This window comes from Oryzias latipes, chromosome 17 (assembly GCF_053564925.1).
Source record: "Oryzias latipes strain Hd-rR chromosome 17, Olatipes_Hd-rR_3.1".
Lineage (NCBI taxonomy): Eukaryota > Metazoa > Chordata > Actinopteri > Beloniformes > Adrianichthyidae > Oryzias > Oryzias latipes.
Genome location: NC_136253.1, coordinates 24,421,366 through 24,442,193, shown reverse-complemented (window position 1 = coordinate 24,442,193; position 20,828 = coordinate 24,421,366). Strand labels below are relative to the sequence as shown.

Below are 20,828 nucleotides of genomic sequence, written 5' to 3'. Positions count from 1 at the left end.
TAAAAAAAAGGGGTTGATAGAAGGGAAGGAATAAATGAGAGATGATGAAGCATAACGAGAGAACAAGAGGGGGATAAATAGACGTAAGGAGCAAGAAACAGAATGGGAAATGAGTCGCACATAATAAATAAGAGAAAAATGCAGCACTGCAGGCAGGTCTGCTGCAGGGTTTTCAGCTGCGTTATTACAGACATATAATATCCTGCACTGCCAGGTTGGACTGCACAAACTTAAAGTGATTCCAATTTTACCATCTACCTCTGGAAAACATGTCAGCGATGAAATGTTTTTACAATTCAGATCAAAAGGAGAAAATGGAAGCTGCCCTTATTGGTTTTGTCTGCAGGTCAAAACATAGACAGATCTGCCAGGGCAAGTGGCCCCGATGTCATTTTATGATTGTAGGCCACTCGAGAGGCCATAGAGCAGGGGTGGCGAACATGCGGCTCTCTCATTTGCGCAGGTTACGCCCAATGCCGGTGTAGGTACCGGATGTTCTCGGGTTGCTGGATGTTCTCGGGGTCCTTCAGGGTCCTTCCAATGAGTTATATCACTAGAGGAGACATCACGTGGTTCCTCATGGGAGGAGAGCACCGCCATCTTGGTGAGGTCAAGTTTTGAAGACCAAACCACTTTTATAACATTTAATAAAGAGCTCTGTTTTTGCTTTCAATCACTTAATTATCTGAAAAAGAAGAATGGCTTGAAATTGCTTAGTTTTGTTCAGAAATAAAAACTTCACGAGTACCCCTAACTTAACTAGTATTAGACTACTTAGATTTTTTCTATGTTCCTTTATTTTATTTTACTTATGTTCTTATTTATTTGTGTGTTATGTTCATTGTTTCTTTTTTTCCCCTCTATTCTTTTTTTTCTATATTTTCTATGTCAATATGTTATATTCTGCAATGGTGACTGATCTTCGAGGCAATATTGATTACATCGTTATTGTTCGTTGTTAACGTTTATGTCATTGTTAATGTACGATACCGCAATTGTCAATAAAGTTTTTTAAAAAAACTTAGCGACGTTAACTCATTGGTCGTGGCAACTTACAGCCAATCAAATAGTGTGACGTCATCATTGGTCGAAGGACCCCGAAGGACCCCGAGAACATCCGGCAACCCGAGAACATCCGGTACCCACACCGGAACACACAAATGAAGATTTGATGTGCGTGCAGACTGTTATCCTCATGGTCAAAATGGTGAAATTCAGAGTATAAAGAAAAACACAGGACGTTTCTGGAAGATTCTTACTTTTTCACTGAACAGAATGGCGTCACTATGATTATTATTATGAGCTTTTGGAAGCAGTAAAATGGTTCATGGCAGAAAATAACAAAACATATCCCAGAGAATATCAAAAACTCTTCCTGATCTGACACAAATTTTCTCCTTTATGAACAAGTTGAAGCTTTTCATAGTGCACATTCAAAACGGCCATCATTCCACTCTCCTTCTTTGCGGAGCTCACAGCAGAAGCTGCAATGAATGAATAAAGCACAGAACTTGACGCTGCTTGTGCAACTGGACGGAAACGACCGCAGATCACTTTTCTCATCGATCCTTTAATGCAGAGACTGACTGATCCCCGCTTGTCACTGATGAGACAGCGAGGGAACCGGAGATAAATGAGCTGAAATCTCTTTGAAAGAAGGCCCTGTTACGTTTTGGAGAACGGAGAAATACCCGTGTGTGAAAGAGCTGCTCTCAATCTGCTGTCGATGGTCTCCTCAACATATGTCTGCGAGTGCCTGTTTATTAGCTTGAAACACGTGAAATCAAGGCATTGGTCCGTTCTGACTGACACTCACGTATAGGAACAGATCAGAGAGGCTACAACTGGGCTGGGGATTAGCCCCGCCTTCAGCCCCTAAGGCTCATGGGAAGTGGGAAATCTTCAGTGTAAAACCATGAGCCAGGGAGCAATGAGCAGAAGTGACTTGCATGCCGTTTGGCTGTATGTGTTTGTGTGTAAGTTACTGGGTTTTAAATGTGGACATATTAGTCGCGAATAACGTAGCCAGTTTAATGGTAACTTAGCACTTGTTTGCTTACTACATTGAAGAATGAACTGAATCATTGCAATGTATTAACATCTAATAAATTATTTGCTTTTGATGCAAAAAGTCAGTCATTTCAATTTTAAATAAAAAAACATATGAAAGCAAGATATGAAGGTAAAAATGTATTTAAGTTACACAAAACTGAAATGTAATGTATTTAATGTGCTATGGAAAATAATACAGCTTTAATTGCGTGTTTGTGTGTGTATGTCTTGGCAGGTCAGTGTGTTGGGTTGGCTCTTTGACTCTCACAGTGAAAAAATTCGGCTCTTGGTGTCAAACTTGTTCGCCACCCCTGCCATAGAGCATAAACATTTTCTTTGGGCATGCTGCGGCCGACTGGTCACAACGAACACTTACACAACACCTAGTGGTAAGTAGGGGTGAAGTAGGTAAGATGCAGATGAACTTTTTATTTTTTCAACACCTCCAAACCTGGTTAGAGCGTGCCTGTTGCGTGCTCCTTGCTTAAACTCTGACTATGACAAATTAGACAGGAGGGTGGTTTGTGTTGCCGTTGTGACAGTCAAAGTGGTGGAGCAGTGCATTAAAGGTTTGCCTCACGTGACTGAAGCGCACCCTAAGTTTGCTTCCTTTTTTTGTGATTGTGACACTTGGGTTGTACAGCTTCTGCTTTATTGAGCCATCCAACAGCGTCCAACAGGGTTTTATAGGGCTGATGGTCAGTATCAATACATGGAAAAACATTGTTGGAGCCCCAGAATCTGTGAATTTGTGAGTTTTATTTTTATTTTTTTTCTCCTGCTATCTGGACTTTTTCTCTCTACCAAGCTCTTGTTGCCTTTGCACAACTTGTGGACATTACAGCATCCTACGGAATGGTACATAGCAGCTGCACAGCCTTTGCACGACATCAGCAAGGAGCCACCTTTCTGTTGACTAGAGCAGGGGTGCCAAGTCCTAGGCCACGAGACCCGGTTACCTACAAGGTTTCCAACCAACCTGCCATTGAAGCTCTTTCTAATGGCTAAACACACCTGATCCAGGTAATCAGCAGCAGATAAGATAGGATTTCTGGAAAACCCATAGGAGGCCGGCCCCCCAAGGCCAGAATTTGGGCACCTTTGGACTGGAGTGTGGCATATGGGCATACATTTACCACATGCACAACAATGGTACATTCAATTCTCACGACGTCCCTTAAGGTGGCCCTACGAGCCTAAAGGGAACCTCAAGACACACCTGCACTCCCCTTAAGATGCAGCCGCACCTTCATGTCCCTCCATGGCCTGGGATGACCCAAAAACCTACGGCACCCGTATGGTTGCGAGCGACGAAGGTATGAAGGAGCAGATTTAATTTTTAACCCATAAGACCCCATGGTGACATCAGTGTAACAGAAAAACATCAGAAATGTGGTCCACTTGGTCTGTGGTGCATCCTACATCATTTTTAATTTTAAGGAAAGATGGGACTAGGTTGTTATGAGGTAAATGAGGTCAACTCGATTATCTTAAACAAATAGCACCTTCGTTAGAAAAAGGTGTTTCTTAAGAAGGACATAATTTAAATGGAAAAGAGACCTGCAGTATGGAGTCCTAAACTGTTCATAATTAAATAAATAAATATGACCTCGTGCAAATACACAGTCAACAAATAAATCTCTCATAAATATATAAAAAGATCATGAAATTGGGAAAAACCTGCACAAAGATTTTAAATTAGCCATTATATTATTAATTATATTTCATTTTGCTTTAAAAACCTGTTCATTATTTTAAAACAGCATTTTAAAATATTCATTTTTAATCATGTTGAATGTTATTAAAATTTTCTCTGAACCTTCGGATTTCAAAAGCAGTATTTTACGAAGTAGCTTTGTTTTTATTTCACATTGCTGTTTTTCAGAATGGATTATGTATCTCATAATGAGCTTTTTCAGCAGAATGAGTCTGTCTGTCAATCAAATCAGACAAGGCGGAGAGACTTTTGTGATTGGCTACTCCTTTCCTCAAACATAAGCAGCAGCACCCTAACTACATCGATCGAAGATGCCTAAGCAAACACGACGGCGCAATGCACACCCCTCAACACTAGGGGGGAGTATGCACCTCAACACATCCACAGTGTTGCCAGATCTGGCTGTTTTGATTCTAAATTTGCGGGTAACAATGGCTTTGGGCAGTTTTAGGGTCGGTTCTGCGTTTTTTATTTTCTCATGAAAATATAGTAGCGGACTGAGTTAGGCTGGGTGGCTGTTGGATTACGGCTAATCTTCTATGTACTGAAGTTCCGTGAACGCACCAGGCCACGTGTGGGAGGTGCTACCAGCCAATGTTTTTAGCCTGATGGCTACATGGAGCGGTGTCTGTGTTTATCTCATTTACATGTATGGAAGAATGCACTGAGAATGTTCAGAGATCAGGTTTTAATGTTGAAGAGTTCTACATGGTAATCCTGTTTCCATGTCTGAATTCATGAGATCATTCAAGCTTCAGCTCCTTTGATGACGGCCGCTTCAGCGTTTTTTCCATCTCTCTCTCTGACTGAGTTTGAAAGCTTGCTGTCCCGTGTTTACCCGAGAGGGGAAAATACAACCAGAGGACCTGATTTATAATTATTGTCTCCATAAAAATAAAAAAAAATATCATAAGTTTCAGGAGACCCGAGCAGGCTGGTTCCGCTTTCAGGTCTCTGCCTGGCCGCCTGTGATCACGTGTAAGGGAAAGCTTGATGTGACGACTGGATCTGTGAGCACAGATAGTGGAGCTCTGTCAGGTACAGAGCAGAGAAGAAATCTGCCGTGAGGATTTTCGGATAAAACCAATGCATTTTTCCATGCACAATTTTGCATTTTCATTTAAGAACCCCCATTGTCCGGGGTCATAGAAGGATCGGGCGGTTTTTTGTTGGGTCTGATGGTTTTCAGGTGACTTTTGGGCTTGAAAACTGGGACACTATCTGGCAATCCTGCACAGAGAACGAGAGTCGGGAGTATTTCAACAGGAACTTCAAGATGTGGATGACCGGCGCTTAAAGAAAGCTCCTCTGTGGTCCACACGAACCCTCAAACTAGCAAAAACAGTCGCATAGTCGTGTTTGCATCTTCTGCAGCATACAGATTGTTTGTCTCCATTTGATCCTCTTATGTCAGCAAAGCCGTGCAGATGTCGCAGAAATATGTCTCTGACTGGCCCACCGCAGAGCAGGTATCTAGGAATACGAGTCGATTTCCAGGGATCACCCACTTTCACTGATTGTCATTCTGCTGAAAAAGCTCATTATGAAATAAATAAGTCATTCTGAAAAACAGCAATGTGAAATAAAAACAAAGCTACTTTGGAAATTTTGGATTTTGAAATCCGAGGTTCTGAAAAAAGCCATAGAATTCTAATAATATTCAACTTGATTAAAAAGGAATATTTTAAAATGCTGTTTTAAAATAATGAACAGGTTTTTAAAGCAAAATGAAATATATTTAACAATATAATGGCTAATTTAAAATTTGTGTGCAGGTTTTTCACAATTTCATGATCTTTTTATGTATTTATGAGAGATTTATTGGTTGATTGTGTATTTGCACAAGGTCATATTTATTTATTTGGTTATGAACAGTATAGGACTCCATACTACAGAAATATAAAAACTTATAAGTAGCCAAGAAGAAAATACCTTGTGAAGTCACAAGTGTTTTTGGATGTGTGACTTTTAAGTTTTAAAGTTGAACTTTCGTTCAGCTCCATCCCTTGCAGGGGGAGCGGTGAGCTGCAGACAAAACATCCAGGAACCATTTGGTGGTTTAACCCCCTAAATCCAAACCCGTAAAGCTGAGTGACAAGCAGTATACCATTTTGAAGAGTCTTTGGCATGACTCTGTCATGGATTTGAACCCACCACCATCCAATTTTAGGGCAGACACTCCACCACTAGGTTATTGAGTTGATTCACAAAGTCCTATTAGCATCAAAAACAAAATACGGTTTAATTTTAGCAAAAACTATGTTCATTGTTTTTTGACAAGCAACAATGTATGTGATATTTACCCAGAAATGTTCCAAATTAACATTTTTCAACTCCTAAATAAGATATTACTGCACAGCTTTATAGAAAATAAAGTATATTAATGTCTGCGAGCAGAACCTTTCTGCTAATAGCCAACTTTTTTGTTGTTGTTGTTGTTGTTTTTTCTTTTTAATTTTAACCCTATTAAGTTTCAATATCACTGCCAAGCATCCCACGATAATAAAATCCAGTCAGACTTTAATACAATTTTTACAGTAGGTGAGAACAATTTAGTTTCCAATTACAAGAACATCATAGATAACAATGAATTGTAATGAGCTGGTTTTCCAAAGGGGAGCTGGAAAATTATATGAAACAACAACTCAATAGTAGACTCTATTAAAGCCAAATTCTCCCCTGCAAAGATATTAAGTGCATCAGTGAAGTGCAACAGTGTGACAGACCCAAATGAAACATGCGACTCCTAAAAAAAGTGTCACCCTGATGGAGGATAAAAGATGTTTTGAAGTTTACTGCTGCCGCATTTTAAAGTACGTTAAAGTACTTTTAAACATGTTTTTTATGAAAATCACATAACTAAAAACTAGAAAAATGGAGGCCACACTTCCCAAAAGTAATATATTTCTTTAACATCGTCTTGACGTGGAAGTTGAGTTTAGGTTGTGTACAACATTTTTAGCCTAAAAACTCAGCCAAATTCAAACATTTAAATAACTCTGTAGCTAGCATTTTGTCGAAAAACAGGACAATAATGTCAGTGACTAAGCACATTTTTAAACAGGTTGTTAACAGCGAAAATTAATAACAAAAATGTCAGACATAGTCATTTTAGCTGCAAACACTACAGCTTTAAGCTTATATTAAACCCAAAGCAAGATTTTCCAGTTGGATGCTTAACCCATTTGCCTCCAGCCAAAGTGTTTGTTAATTATTTTGTTAAGTTAGTAACAGGTCAACTGGAAAAAAGGCCCATACAAGCAACTTGAAAACGGGGTTATCAATACCTATGCCAGTAAAGCTTAAAAAATCAATTACATCCTTTGCTTTTCTTTCTGGGTCAAAAACAGTTAATTGAGTTATTACAGCTCAGCCTGTGTGAGTATGGACACGTTATCTTTAACTAATAGACTTTGGAACTTTGGGGTAAACGGGAAACAAAAGACTAAACTAAAATAAGCATTGAAACCATAAATGTTAATATTATTGCTAAGAAAAAAGGCTGAAATATGACAAGCACATTTTCCGCACAATAGGACGGACTTTACATTAAAAAGAAAAAGAAAAACGACTGCCACAATATTATCCTATTGAGGCAAACATTGAGTATAATCAAACTTGTTTTTTGACATGTTAGGTTTAAAGTTAGCACAGTTACAGTAACGTTTGTTTTGTTGTGTTATCAGTCTGTTTGTTTTTTACAAACAAATTTGGAACTAATTATAAATACACTAACATATCTAATGCGTCAAAAGCTTTTTGCTTTTTTTCCTTTTTTTTTTCTCTCATGTTCTCTTTTTTTCTTTTTCTTTTCTACTTTCTTTTTTCCTCTTTTTTCTTTCCCTCATTTCTCACTACTTTTTTAAATCTTTTTTTTAAACTTTCATGTTTTTCCCTATTTTCTGTTTCTTCCCTGTCATTTCTTTGTCTTACCTTTTTGCTTTTCAAATAATAAGAGAAAATTGCACCAAACATCAAGAAAGCCTTTGATATCACACACACACATAGCCCCTATATACAGTATATAGACATATATATATATCTATATACCAACATGTTTTTTTTTAATGCTCCCCTCTGACACCAGCCTCTAGTGGTCTTTAGAAGAACTACAATATTTGATTCTTCAAGGTTTAAGGAATAGGCGGGGGAGCTTGATGAAAACACATTTAGGCTTTATGTGTAAACCCAAAGTTCTCAAAGATTAAATACAAAAAAACAATGTTGTATGGATAAAGGATAATTTTATCACAATTATCATCTTTAATGTTATTCAAGCTGGGATGCACAAAGTCATTTGAGTGTACTCTCCTAACATGACAGTTGTTTTGTCAGCTAGGCAGTTAATGGCACAAATTTCATTAACTATAACAATGGCAACAACCTTTTATCAATCTGAATACTGGCATTGAATACTTGATTTAAAAAAAAAAGTCTAAATAAAAGATGTAGTGTGGGGAATAAGATCTAATTAGGTTGAGAAATTAAAGTGTTATTGTTTTTGCAGCAACGAGTTTAAAGTTTATGTGCTGTTATGAGAAAACTGTTTACTTTGAATAAGTTAATTGCAGAGAGCTAAAAGATGGGGCGGGCTCATCTGAGGACTCCTAATTTTATTTGTACAGATTGATGCCTTAACAGTTGGGAACGATCTTAGAGGGGACAGCAAGGGGCTGATTAGCTAAACAGTGCAAAGGAAGGTGTGGTTGTAAAACAACTCTCCAAATGTGCTTTCAAAACCCTTCCACTTAACATAAAAGGGAGCCTTTTTTTTAGTTGATGGAAGTTGATTGAGATTGCTGCAGTTTGTTTACCAGCATATTGCCTTCTCTACTCCTGCTGCGAAATCCTTGGTGCAACTTCCTCAAACTTGAAAATATACTATTCTTTGTTTTTGTGTTGACAAAGGTTTTTGCTGTTTCACATTTTCTGTTTACTACGGAGTCATGGACACGACGTTAAAATAAAATGTCCTCAAATTAAACAAATGTTGGCTACAATTTAGTATTTCTTGGCCACAAATTAGAATCACAAGCTTGTGCACAAAAATTTGCAATTCGGGCTTAAAAATCCCCATTATCTGTGCAAAAATGTGTATTTTCTGGGCACAAAAAAGAATATTGTGTGCACAAATTAGTATCACGCAGGCACAAATTAGTAACTTGTGCACACAAATCTGCATTTTGTGCACACAAATTACCATTTTATGTGCAAAAATGTGCATTATCCAAGCACAAATCTTTTTGCTCCTCCCCCTGCAAAAGAGTGCAGACGCTTTTTCCCCTGCTCCTGCCGCTTCCTGCTTTATTTGCTTTTTAATCATTTAATTAATCATTTTTAATTATTTTACCTCATCCACAACTCCTGGAATATCAGACTGGTCATCCTTTTTTGTGACTTCCACCTATACAAATCAATATTTTTACGTCTGACAAGCCAGCGACATGTCCGGAGGAGGAAGAAAAACAAACTCCCACTGTGAACGCTGTCGGATCTACCAACAAGAAATAAAAGAGCTACAAACACGGATATTTACTTTGGAAACTGAAAATGGACTTCACAAGACCCTTCCAGTGACATCGGGTGGTAAGAAGCCCACTCTTACTACAAACGAGAAGAATAACAGTGACATAGACCTGAGTGATGTTGTGTCTTTTCCGAAACTTTGTGCGGAGGAACTCTGTGTTAAGCCAAAGCGAAAAGATGACAAAACATCCGAAATAAAGCTCACAAACAGATTTTTACCCCTAACACAATGTGATATTGAAGAACACAGTGAAATTGGACCACAGAATAGGAGTCATAATGTTGGAAACAAAGAACACGCAGAAAGAAAATCTGTGCCAAACGTCAAGGTCAGAGATACGCTGCTGCTTGGAGATGGCGCTATCAGTGGAGTCAGCCACAGAAGAATGCAAACTTTAAGTTGCCCAAGTTCTACTGTTCCAGTGATTACAGGACTCTTATCTAAAGTCTTGTACCAAGGAGTTAAACGAATAATCATCCATGTAGGTGCTGTCGATATCAAAAAAGAACAATCTGAACGTCTGAAAAAAGACTTCATCAAGTTATTTGAAGAGATCGACAAAGTAGAGGTTGAAGCATTCATCAGTGGACCTCTTCCTAACATCGATGGGGTGTCACTCAAGTTCAGCCGTCTGTTTCAGCTGAACAATTGGCTCTCCAGAGAGTGTGCTTCCAGAGGATTCCATTACATTGAGAACTTCAATACATTCTGGAAACGAAAGGACCTATTCATGGGAAGAGGCCCACACCTGAACAGAGGTGGAGCAAGAGAGTTAGTAAAGAACCTCCTCCACGCTCTGGGGCATAGAGGCCAAGGCCCTGAAAAGGCAGTAAGGAAGGACCGAGCCAGTGTCCCAGGAACCACAGCACAACGGCAACAACAACTACCTCCACTACCACCACCGGTCAAAGACTTGGATCCGGCAGCACCAGCACCACAACCACCTCCATCTAAGGACTCAGCTGCACCAGCATCACAACAACCACCGCCAGCTAAGGACCCAATCGCAGAACCACAACAACAACCACCAGATTTGGCCCCAGAAATACCACCATCTGACCAGCTCTGGGCGCCCCCTGCTACATCTACTCCCAGTGAAGACTCACTTTCCTTTTCATCCCCCCCACTTTCACCCATGGCCCTACCTAGCCATTTTGATAGCCTGATTAAGTCAGGAATTAAGATGGCTCCCCTAACACCTGTGAGCCTCACACCACACAGGAGCTCTCCTACCCCTCCAGCGCCCCCTCCACATCCTTCACCCAAAGTCCCTCCAACACGTCCTTCATCCAAAGCCCCTCCAACACGCCCCCTCCGTCGTTCACCCAAATCCCGTCCAGCTCCCGCTCCTCCTGGTCCATCACCCAAACTACCCTCAACTCGACCTCCCCTGCGCGCCTCTAGACGTGCTATCCCCCAGAGCTAGGATGAAACGGGCCCCCAGTGTCCTAGGAAAGGTTATGTCAAACTGGGGCCCTGTGATGAACAGCTTCCTTCTGGTGCTATACCTGTAGTTGCACCACGTAGAATGCAAAAAAGGGCAGTTAGACTGTCCAATCACAGAAATCTAGTTGATATCCCTTGCAAGGTTTTGACCAGTCCCAAGGAAACTAATCTTAAACTTGCTGCACTCAATGTCAGATCTTTATGCAACAAATCATTTTTAATCAATAATCTTATCTCTTCTTTTAATCTTGATTTTATGTTTTTAACTGAAACATGGCTTGACAAAAACACAGGAAACATAGTTCTAGTTGAATCAACTCCCCCAAACTACAAACATGAATCGGAAATACGAGAAAATAAAAAGGGTGGAGGCGTTTCTGCACTGTTTAGAGATAATATTGCAACCCGCAGACTATCATTTGGTGTGTTTTCATCATTTGAGTATGTGTCCTTTAAGATTGAGTTAAAACAAACTCCTCCCTTACTCTGCATAGTTATGTACAAACCTCCTCAGCACAGCCAAAGTTTCATTGATGATTTCACTGAAATGCTCTCAGTTGTGTGCACAGACTTTGATGGTCTAGTCATTACAGGTGATTTTAATGTTCATGTTGACAATGTCAATGACAAAAATGCAAAAGAGCTCAATGGTGTCCTTGAAACCTTTGATCTAATTCAGCATGTGAGTTGCCCCACCCACAGCAGAGGGCACACTCTGGACCTGCTCATCACAAAGGGGGTTAATATTCACAATGTCAGTGTGGTTGATGTCGCCCTCTCTGATCATTTCTGTGTATTCTTTGACCTGTCTATTTCTCCCAAACCACCGCCTGGCCCTGCAGTTGTCCAAAGGAGACAAATAAATGAGAGCACTAGGGCACAGTTTGTAGAAATGGTAGACCTTGAAAACGCCTCTGGTGCCAATGTTGATGAAATGCTGAATTCTGTTACTTCTAGCATCTTGAATGTTCTGGATACCATTGCCCCTATGAAGGTTAAATTGAGAAAACATAGACAGAAAGCTCCCTGGAGGAACGATGATCTAGTCAGGGCACAGAAACAACAGTGCCGCGGAGCTGAACGACAGTGGCGCAAGTCAAAACTCCAGGTTCATTATGAAATGTATAAGGGGGAGTTGTACGCTTACAACCAGATCTTATGCAGAACAAGGGAAAGGTACTTCTCTGAAATCATTGGAAGTTGCAGCAGCAACTCTCGTGTCCTGTTCACAACAGTTAACAGATTAACTAACCCTCCAACCCAGCTACCAATAGAACTAGTTTGCACACCTAAATGTAATGAGTTTGCTGTATTTTTTAATGACAAGGTTCAGGGCATTAAAAAAGCCATCAACTCCACAACACATATAACTATCGAACGGCCACCTACTCACTCTAAGCTGACTCACTTTGTACCTGTCACTGACCAAACTGTCCAAGAGACCATCACCCGTCTGAGCTCGTCTACATGCTGCCTTGATGTGTTACCCACTAGATTTCTAAAGTCTGTCCTGAACAGTGTGTTGCCATCAATTACTCAAATAGTTAACATGTCTCTTCAATCTGGAATATTTCCAGAGGCCTTAAAAACTGCAGTCATTAAACCTCTCTTGAAGAAGAGCGGTCTTGATCCCACTGTACTGAATAATTACAGACCTATCTCTAATCTGCCATTTTTAGGAAAAGTCCTTGAAAAAGTTGTCTACCAACAGCTCACTGATTTTCTCTTATTAAACAATTCATTTGATGTTTTCCAGTCAGGTTTTAGACCCCATCATAGCACAGAAACTGCTCTTATCAAGGTAACCAACGACATCCGCCTGAACACTGATGATGGCAAAGTCTCTGTCTTAATCCTGCTAGACCTGAGTGCTGCCTTTGATACTGTTGATCATGGGATCCTTTTGCACAGACTCCAAGACTGGGTTGGCATCTCTGGATCTGCCCTAAGTTGGCTCAAGTCTTATCTAGAAGACAGGAAATATTTTGTTGAAATTGGGAGTTGTGTCTCAGACTACATGGCCTTGACTAGTGGTGTGCCCCAGGGATCGATCCTGGGACCCCTTCTGTTCAACCTCTACATGCTACCACTAGGGCAGTTAATACGCAGTAATAACATATCTTATCACAACTATGCAGATGATACTCAGATCTATGTGTCACTGACAACAGGTGAATATGGGCCGGTGGATTCACTCAGCCACTGCCTCCAACAGATCAGTGCGTGGATGCAGAGCAACTTTCTACAGCTAAACTCAAACAAGACCGAAGTTATTATTTTTGGCCCACAGAAACAAAGAGAAAGAGTCAGTAGCTACCTTCATTCTCTGTCTCTTAAACCCTCAAATCAAGTCAGAAACCTAGGGGTAATCATGGACTCTGACCTGAACTTTAACAGCCATATCAAGTCAGTAACATCAGCGGCATTTTACCATCTGAAAAACATTGTCAAAATCAAAAACATAGTGTCAAAACCAGACCTGGAGATACTTATTCATGCATTTGTCTCCAGCAGGTTAGACTACTGTAACGGCCTGCTCACCGGCCTCTCCAAACGAGCTGTAAAACAGCTTCAGTACATCCAGAATGCTGCTGCTCGAGTCCTGACCAGAACCAGGAAGTATGATCACATTAGTCCTGTGCTCAGGTCTTTGCACTGGCTCCCTGTACCTCAAAGAATAGACTTCAAAGCAGCTCTGCTTGTGTACAAGTCTCTCCATGGCCGAGCACCAAAGTACATCTCTGACATGTTAGTGCCATATGAACCATCTCGTACTCTGAGGACCTCAGGGGCCGGCCTCCTGTTGATTCCCAGAGTCAGAACTAAACAAGGGGAATCAGCGTTTCAATATTCTGCAGCTAAAATCTGGAACAGCCTCCCTGAAGGCGTAAGACAGGCCTCTTCTGTGTTCATGTTCAAATCTAGACTTAAAACATTTCTGTTTAGCCGTGTATATGACTGAAAGGTCCTATCTGCACTTTTCTTTCCTTTCCTTCCTTTATTTTTAAATCATTTTTCAAATTTTTTCTTTTCTTTTAAAGTAAATTTTACGTTGATTTCAATGATGTATTGTGATTTTAATGCATTTTTCTGTTTTGTGAAGCACCTTGAATTACTTTGTGTACGAATTGTGCTATACAAATAAACTTGCCTTGCCTTGCCTTGCCTTGCCTATATTCTGGTCACAGGTTAGTATGTTGTGGGCATAAAATAGAATCATGCAGGCACAAATTAGAAGCTTGTGCACATAATTTTGCATTTTGTGCACACAAATGACCATTTTATGTGCAAAAATCTGCATTTAGTGTGCACAACTTTGCATTTTGTGTGCACAAAATTAGTATCATACAGGCACAAATTAAAAGCTTGTGCAAATACATTTACATTTTATGCAAAACTTTGTATTTTCCGAGCACAAATGAGTACTTTCTGGTCAAAAATGAGTACTTAAGGTGTACAAATTAGTCTTTTGTGGTTTGAATCATGCAGGCACCAATTAGTGGCCTGTAGTAATAATTGCACCACACTGCAATTACCACTATTTTGAGGCCACAAATTATTACTTTCAGGAAACAATCTTTTTCTTTGTCATGTCCAGGGTTCCATAGTTGGAATTGTGGAAAATATCTTTTTTTTTTTTTGTATAGGGCAAAATCGAAAGGTGGACCAACTTCCACTTCTGACCTTCAGTCAACAGCTGCTCAAACAAAATGTAATGTCACATGCAACTGCTAAAGACATCAGGTCATTCTTTCTTTGCCATCTGACATTTTCAGCTCAAATCAGCTTCTCCGTCAAAATGCCACGTATCCACATTATCATGCTGTGCTTGGCGTTTGATGATGACACCAGAGAGAACCATGCCATAATTTAGGCCATAGTCACAACTGCCCTTTTTGGGGGGGGGGGTCAGAAATGGGAAAATCTGTACGTTCCAAATACGTGATTTTCAACCGTACAAGCCACAAGGGAACAGCGAAAAACCAACCCGTGCTTTATTTAAGGTGTGGTAGAAAACCCAAAAACCCACAGAGTTGAACCCGATACTAATGCAATAGTACCACATTTTTGTTTTTAAGGAAAAGAATTAGCTGGGGAGGCCGTGGTGCAGCGGTAGGGCGGTCGACCCATGATCGTAAGATTGCAGGTTCGATTCCCGCCTTGCAAGCCCATGTGTCGAAGTGTCCTTGGGCAAGAGACTGAACCCCAACTTGCCTCTGGTGGGAGGTTGGCGCCAGTGTTTGGCAGCGGAGCCGCCATCAGTGTATGTGAATGTGTGTGTGCATGGGTGAATGAGACTGTGACTGTAAAGCGCTTTGGGCTTTCTTAAGGAGGTAGAAAGCGCTATATAAGTATACGCCATTTACCATTTACCATTTTTACCATGACTGCTTTTTACTCCTGCCCTTATATTAAGTAAACTATGGTGTAACTTAAATCAATGCATGTCAAACTCGTACAAACCTCAAGGTGCAACGTTAAAAAGGAATCAAGAGGAAAACCTGCAAGGAGGCTTTATGGCTTAAAGGGCTCGATGCTTGTTACTTGTATAATGAAGCCATCAATACAGCAATTATTTATGACGTTCCAACACTAAAGTGCCACCAAATATGCAGGAGCTCATGTTTTAATCAGGATTGAATGGGTCGTGTCACAGTGATTGAGAATCAGATGGGGTTGATGTAGCCATCATGCGTGGATTTAGCATCTATCCTGCAGCAGCTTCTATTGCACGTGTCATCTCCTATGCAACTCATAATTGCCTAAAGAACGGGATGCACAATACATTGTTATTGTTTTTTAAGACGTAGCAGTAACTATGTCAACGTAGGTGGTGAACATCAACTCAATGCAGTTGCTACATCTGTTGTGGTTGTAAAAGACACCTGTTCATAATCTGCAGAGGGGCAATTTCTCCACAACTGTCAGTTTTACGTTTTTTTTTTTTTTTTGCACCACTTGACAGTTGAGATTGTCCTCGTAGAATTACTTTATGACCCTGGGACTCTGCCAGGTCTCTAAATATTTATCATGAAACTGTCAGGGAAAAAACAAACCCAACAACAACAACAGTATTTCTAGGCAAGCACAGGAAGTTCGGACTATTTTAAAATCGACAGGATGTCACCGTGGTATTCATGGGAGACGGGGGATTTGCAAAAGGTGTCAACAGTTTGTCGCCCTGTTGCATCAGCCTGGATGTATACGCAACCCGATAGCTCAAATGTCAAGTCCGGCTGACTTCCAGCAGAACTGGTAACACCATCGAAGAACAACTGATGCCATGTTTCAAAATAAAAGGCCTACATTTCTACACCCTCCCTGATTATTAAATAACCTTTTATTTGAAGCCATCTAACTGCAATCTAAAAAGTGTTTCATCCATGTTCCAACGGGAATTTTATATTTTTTTATAATTTCATTCCATTCTGTATAATATAAGTTTTCCAGGAACAGAAAATGCTAATCATTTTGCCTTCTAGGTGTGTGTTTTGGGGATGTACTATGTGCAAATGTGGATGTGATTAAAACGAGTAAGTGGGGTTATTGTTAGGACCCTTCCTGGTATAATGATCGTCTCACTTCCTGACGAGTATTTAAAAGACCTAATTAGGCAGAACGTAATTTCTTATGTTCTAATAATGATTAGGGTTAAGGTATGAGTGGAGGTAAGGTTAATGTTAGACACTGGATGCACAAAATTAACACAACTTAAAGGAACTAGTGTACGGAAGAGCGCTTGTATCTGCATTGGCAGCTTGAAGCCACCACGCTTAAACGCAATATTCCCATGGCGCGTTCACCAGAGAAAGATATTAAGATTCCTCTATGCACCACTGTTCCAGCGTACAAAGAGTGAGAAGTGAGCTTAATCACCAGATGGGAGCAGACTCCCTTTAGACCCACCGAGCCCAAGACATTCTGTGACTTCTCCGTTCCACAAAGCATAATATTTAATGCATATAGGTACTGCTGCAGGCGGTGATAGACGGGGGGAAACACTAAAGTTGACGTCCCTGTGGCTGAACGCGAAGCCGTCAAAACAGACCCGGCGTCTGTGTGACACATCCCATGTGGATAGACAGACAGAAATGGCAGGAGAAAGGCGAGGAGACCGAGGAGGAGTGGTGGAAAGCATCCAGGCGACTAAAAGCGGGAGACACACGCAGGAAGCCAAGAATTTATTCTTATCAAGTGTTTAAACTAGAAGTAGAGTAAAAATGCAGAACAACTTATTTTGTAACGTTTTGTAAATCTCAATTATTAGTCCATTGATTCATGAACTGTCTCAAACTAATGCAGACGTGCAAAAAAATATCTGACTTGGCTTAAGGGAACACATTTAATTCAAGCAGATGTTGCAATATTCAAAAGGTCAGCACACAGTAGATCAAATTCAGCTGACATTTGACACACATAGCCAGTCTGATGTCCACCACACTGACCTTTTCTGCTCATTTTTTATAATGTAAAAAATTGTGTTTTTGGCACATAGAAAAAAGTTGGTAGGACTGTCAGATATTCAGTAGCTCACTTGAAAAATACAAGAGAGAGAAACAGGGGTAAATATGTTTTTGCAGTAGTTGCACTCTAAACATAACCTGAAATAAGGCAAATCCACTAAGCAGTCATCTTTGAGTATTACTATAGACTGGGCATGTCCAAAGTCCGGCCCGTGAGCCAAATGAGACCTGCATTTAAATTTCTAACCGCCTGCAGGCTCGTGTCATTAAATCTCTGTGGGGGGGCTAGAAATTTTATATGGGAGATGTGGAGTGGAAGGCCATTACACATAAAAGGCTTTTTCAAACAGTTTTATTCTGGTCCTTGTTATTAAGATTAAGATCATAGTTTCATTTTGAAATTTCGCTTTTGTAATTTTTGCAATGCTTAATTAAGCTTGTATTAATGATTTCTCTGTCAATACTGATACTAATATTGACTCACAAATTGGGGGGACAAGTGGGAGGCAAAACCTGCCCCTGTAGATTTGCCTCCTGCGTGTCTTATTTCTTCATTCTAACTGGCTGAATTATGTTATAAGCCGTTGTAAACTCTCTGCAACAATGCCATCTTCAAATCAGAAAGTCACAGTAAACATGGTAAAACTGTAGTAAAATGTATTTCTCTTTTTTGTGAAGAAAAAGTAAAGTATACCATATTCCAAACGTTTGGACACCCCTGTTATAGATGTTTTAAGGCTGTTAACCCCCTCACTACAAACTTATACACGTTTCTCAGAAAGACATGAACATTTTCACACTTTTTTCTCTTGTTTAAACTCTCAAAGTTCAAACTTTTATGGAAAAATTAATTTAGTATTGTGGAATAAAACCAAAGATCTGCTTGCAAACAAAGATTCATGTAGATTTGCCAACTGAACTGAACAGGAGACACAGCATAGAGGTAAAGGATTGACAATAATCTACAGCCAATCAAGATTCAGAACACGAAAAATCTATATAAAATTGCATGGAAAAACATCAGCCAAACCACGATGTAGTGAAGGACCCCTGTATTAGGAAAAACAACTGCCATTTTCTTTATAATTTACACAGAAAGTTTCTAAAAACAAACTCAGATCTTTTTAAAAACTCAAAACTATCTAAAACTCATCTCGTATGTCAGTGTAAAAGCTGTACATGTGACAATAAAAGCTATTCATTCATTCAAAACATGGCTGTTTTTTTGTGCGGTTTGACAAAAAAAAAACAGGAATAAAAAAGCCCAAAGAAGAAAGACATTTTGTCCTTTGACTGTCCTGTAGATTACTGATGAGCACTTTTTCATTTCTACACCACATTTACCATAGAAACATTGAGCAAACTTTCTTTTTATTTGAGTTTTAGAACAAAGTTAAAAGGCAGGGTTTTTTTTCTTTCTATTTTCTCCCAATGCACTTACATAAATCAACCTTTCTTTGCTCTTTGCTCACAGAAGAGTCTGTCTTACTTGTACAAGGGTTCACCTCAGTCAGTGAACTGAACCCTTGTTTCCAGGCGTTCTATTGGCTGCTCCGTGCCAGAGTTCAGATGAGATTTCACACTAGCCAGACAAGATGGACGAGCAAAGAAAACAAACGGATGTGGGCCAAACAGGCTGGCGTGAATGGGTCTCCACTCTGAAGAAAAGCAGCACAAATCACTTGTTTGGGGGAAAAAAGGTTGATGTCTGAACGGAGAAGTTCAAGCTCTAGAAAGGAATGTGTTGCCATGGATTCAGAGACAACAGAAACTAAAGAGACAAAGTCCATCCACTAGGCAATGATGGAGACTAAAAGCCTCGTTGATCCCATCTTTTTGGGTGAAGCGTAGTCCTGAATTACTTTTATCGTCAAATATTACTCGATTCCCTTTCAATTTGACTATAAAATGTAAAAAATTGAGTTTATTTTGTGCCAGATGTGCTTATTCAACACTGGTGTTAGCTTTCACTGCCACCCTCTACAGTCAGAGCCTCCAGTGCAGCAGTGCAATTGAAATCCATGACAAGATGGAATTTGACTTGCTACTGGGTTTCATCAATCAACAGTGCAGTAACTCTCAGGTGCGGAAAACTGTGGCGTCTCTGAACACGTGGCAGCCAATCCCAGCGTGACACAGATGACCTCGTGCTGTAAATCATTACACCAGATACTTCAGGCCGTACTTAATTTCGGGAATGTGAAAGGAAGATTTATGCATCAATAAGGGCAATTCCAGAAGACAGTCTCCAAACACTGCTGCTTAACTCACTGACAAACAGCAGCATGATCACATCATCCATCTTCAGACATATTTAGATCCTCGGCTGGAGAGCAACCCAAGAGTGACCTCGCAAGTTAGAATTAGCAGCTCAATAATGAAGAAATGGCTTCATAAATAAGAGATAAGACACATATTTCCAATCAATCTCAGCACAGTCTCTTCATTAAAACTCTAACTTGTTTGTATCAGGCTGACAAAGTGGGAGTTTTTGGTCTAATTTGAAGCCTATTCTTCAGCCCATTGCTCGTTTTGCTCATTTTAAATCACCTCATCAGCCTTAATATCCTCTGTGAGCATGTGCACCATTTAACCTGGTCAAGGTGACACTTACACACACACACACACACACACATATTGATGTTTAATATGCTCATTACCTCAGTCGAGAAGATGAGGACCCCTCCACTGTGCACCCGATAACTTTCACACCCTCACGCTGCCCTTGTCTGTATAGGGGGTATACGTAGTTTGCACACATTGAGTGTTTGATCAATAGGTAGTCCGTGATGGCTACAGACACAAAAGGTCACTGACCTCTCAGTCAGTCACAGATAATAACAAACATCCATCTGGACATGGAGTACGTATGGAGAAGCTGAAGTGGATATATATTGAGATCTCAATTTCTTAAACTGCTGCTCTTACTCTGAAACTCCCATTCCAGTGGTCTTTTATAATGATTACGCCATTTTTAGCCAAAATTTTAGGCAAAAAAACTGTTGTCATCAGAGGTCATTAGGAGATCATCAGAAATGTGCCTCTGAGATGTGGGCAGGACCAGAAGTAAACCTCTGCTTTGTTTACACTCTCTCCCACTAGCTAACAGCCCCTCACAAGCCCACTCTAACACTAGCAGAACAACAATAATGGAGAGCAATACTGGAGCAATCCAGCCGTACAGTTTTATAGTCAGATGCCATCACAAACGAGGAAAAGGACGACAATAATGGATCAATTTGTTTGCAAGTGGATGCATCAAAACGGAATAGAGCAGGGAGTTATTGGCCCACCCATTTCAGTTGCTGTGTCATAGCTCAGAGCTTTTTCCAATGAAAATTATTTTTCTGCTCATGATTCACATTGATCTGGATAAAGAAAAATGGTACAAGAATATGTTAAAAACACTAAAATTATGTTTGTTTTTTTGAGGGCGTTTTTAAGCTTCGTGCACACTGAGGGTGACTCGCATTCTTGTACTTGCTTTCAGCGTATGGTGTTCACACTGGACAAGCAGGAAGGGGCTTCTCCTTTTCTACTGTTTACTAGCGCATGACCACCACCTACAGCTGGAGGAGGCTTGGTGCGAAATATTGAAGCAATGTAAATCTCATAAATCTTG

General features: G+C 40.2%; 1 protein-coding gene across 3 annotated transcripts in view; it reads right to left on the bottom strand.

Moving 5' to 3' along the window:
• Positions 1–20,828, bottom strand: part of brinp2 (bone morphogenetic protein/retinoic acid inducible neural-specific 2) — a 281,900-nt gene that overhangs the window by 212,146 nt on the left and 48,926 nt on the right. The window lies entirely within an intron of this gene.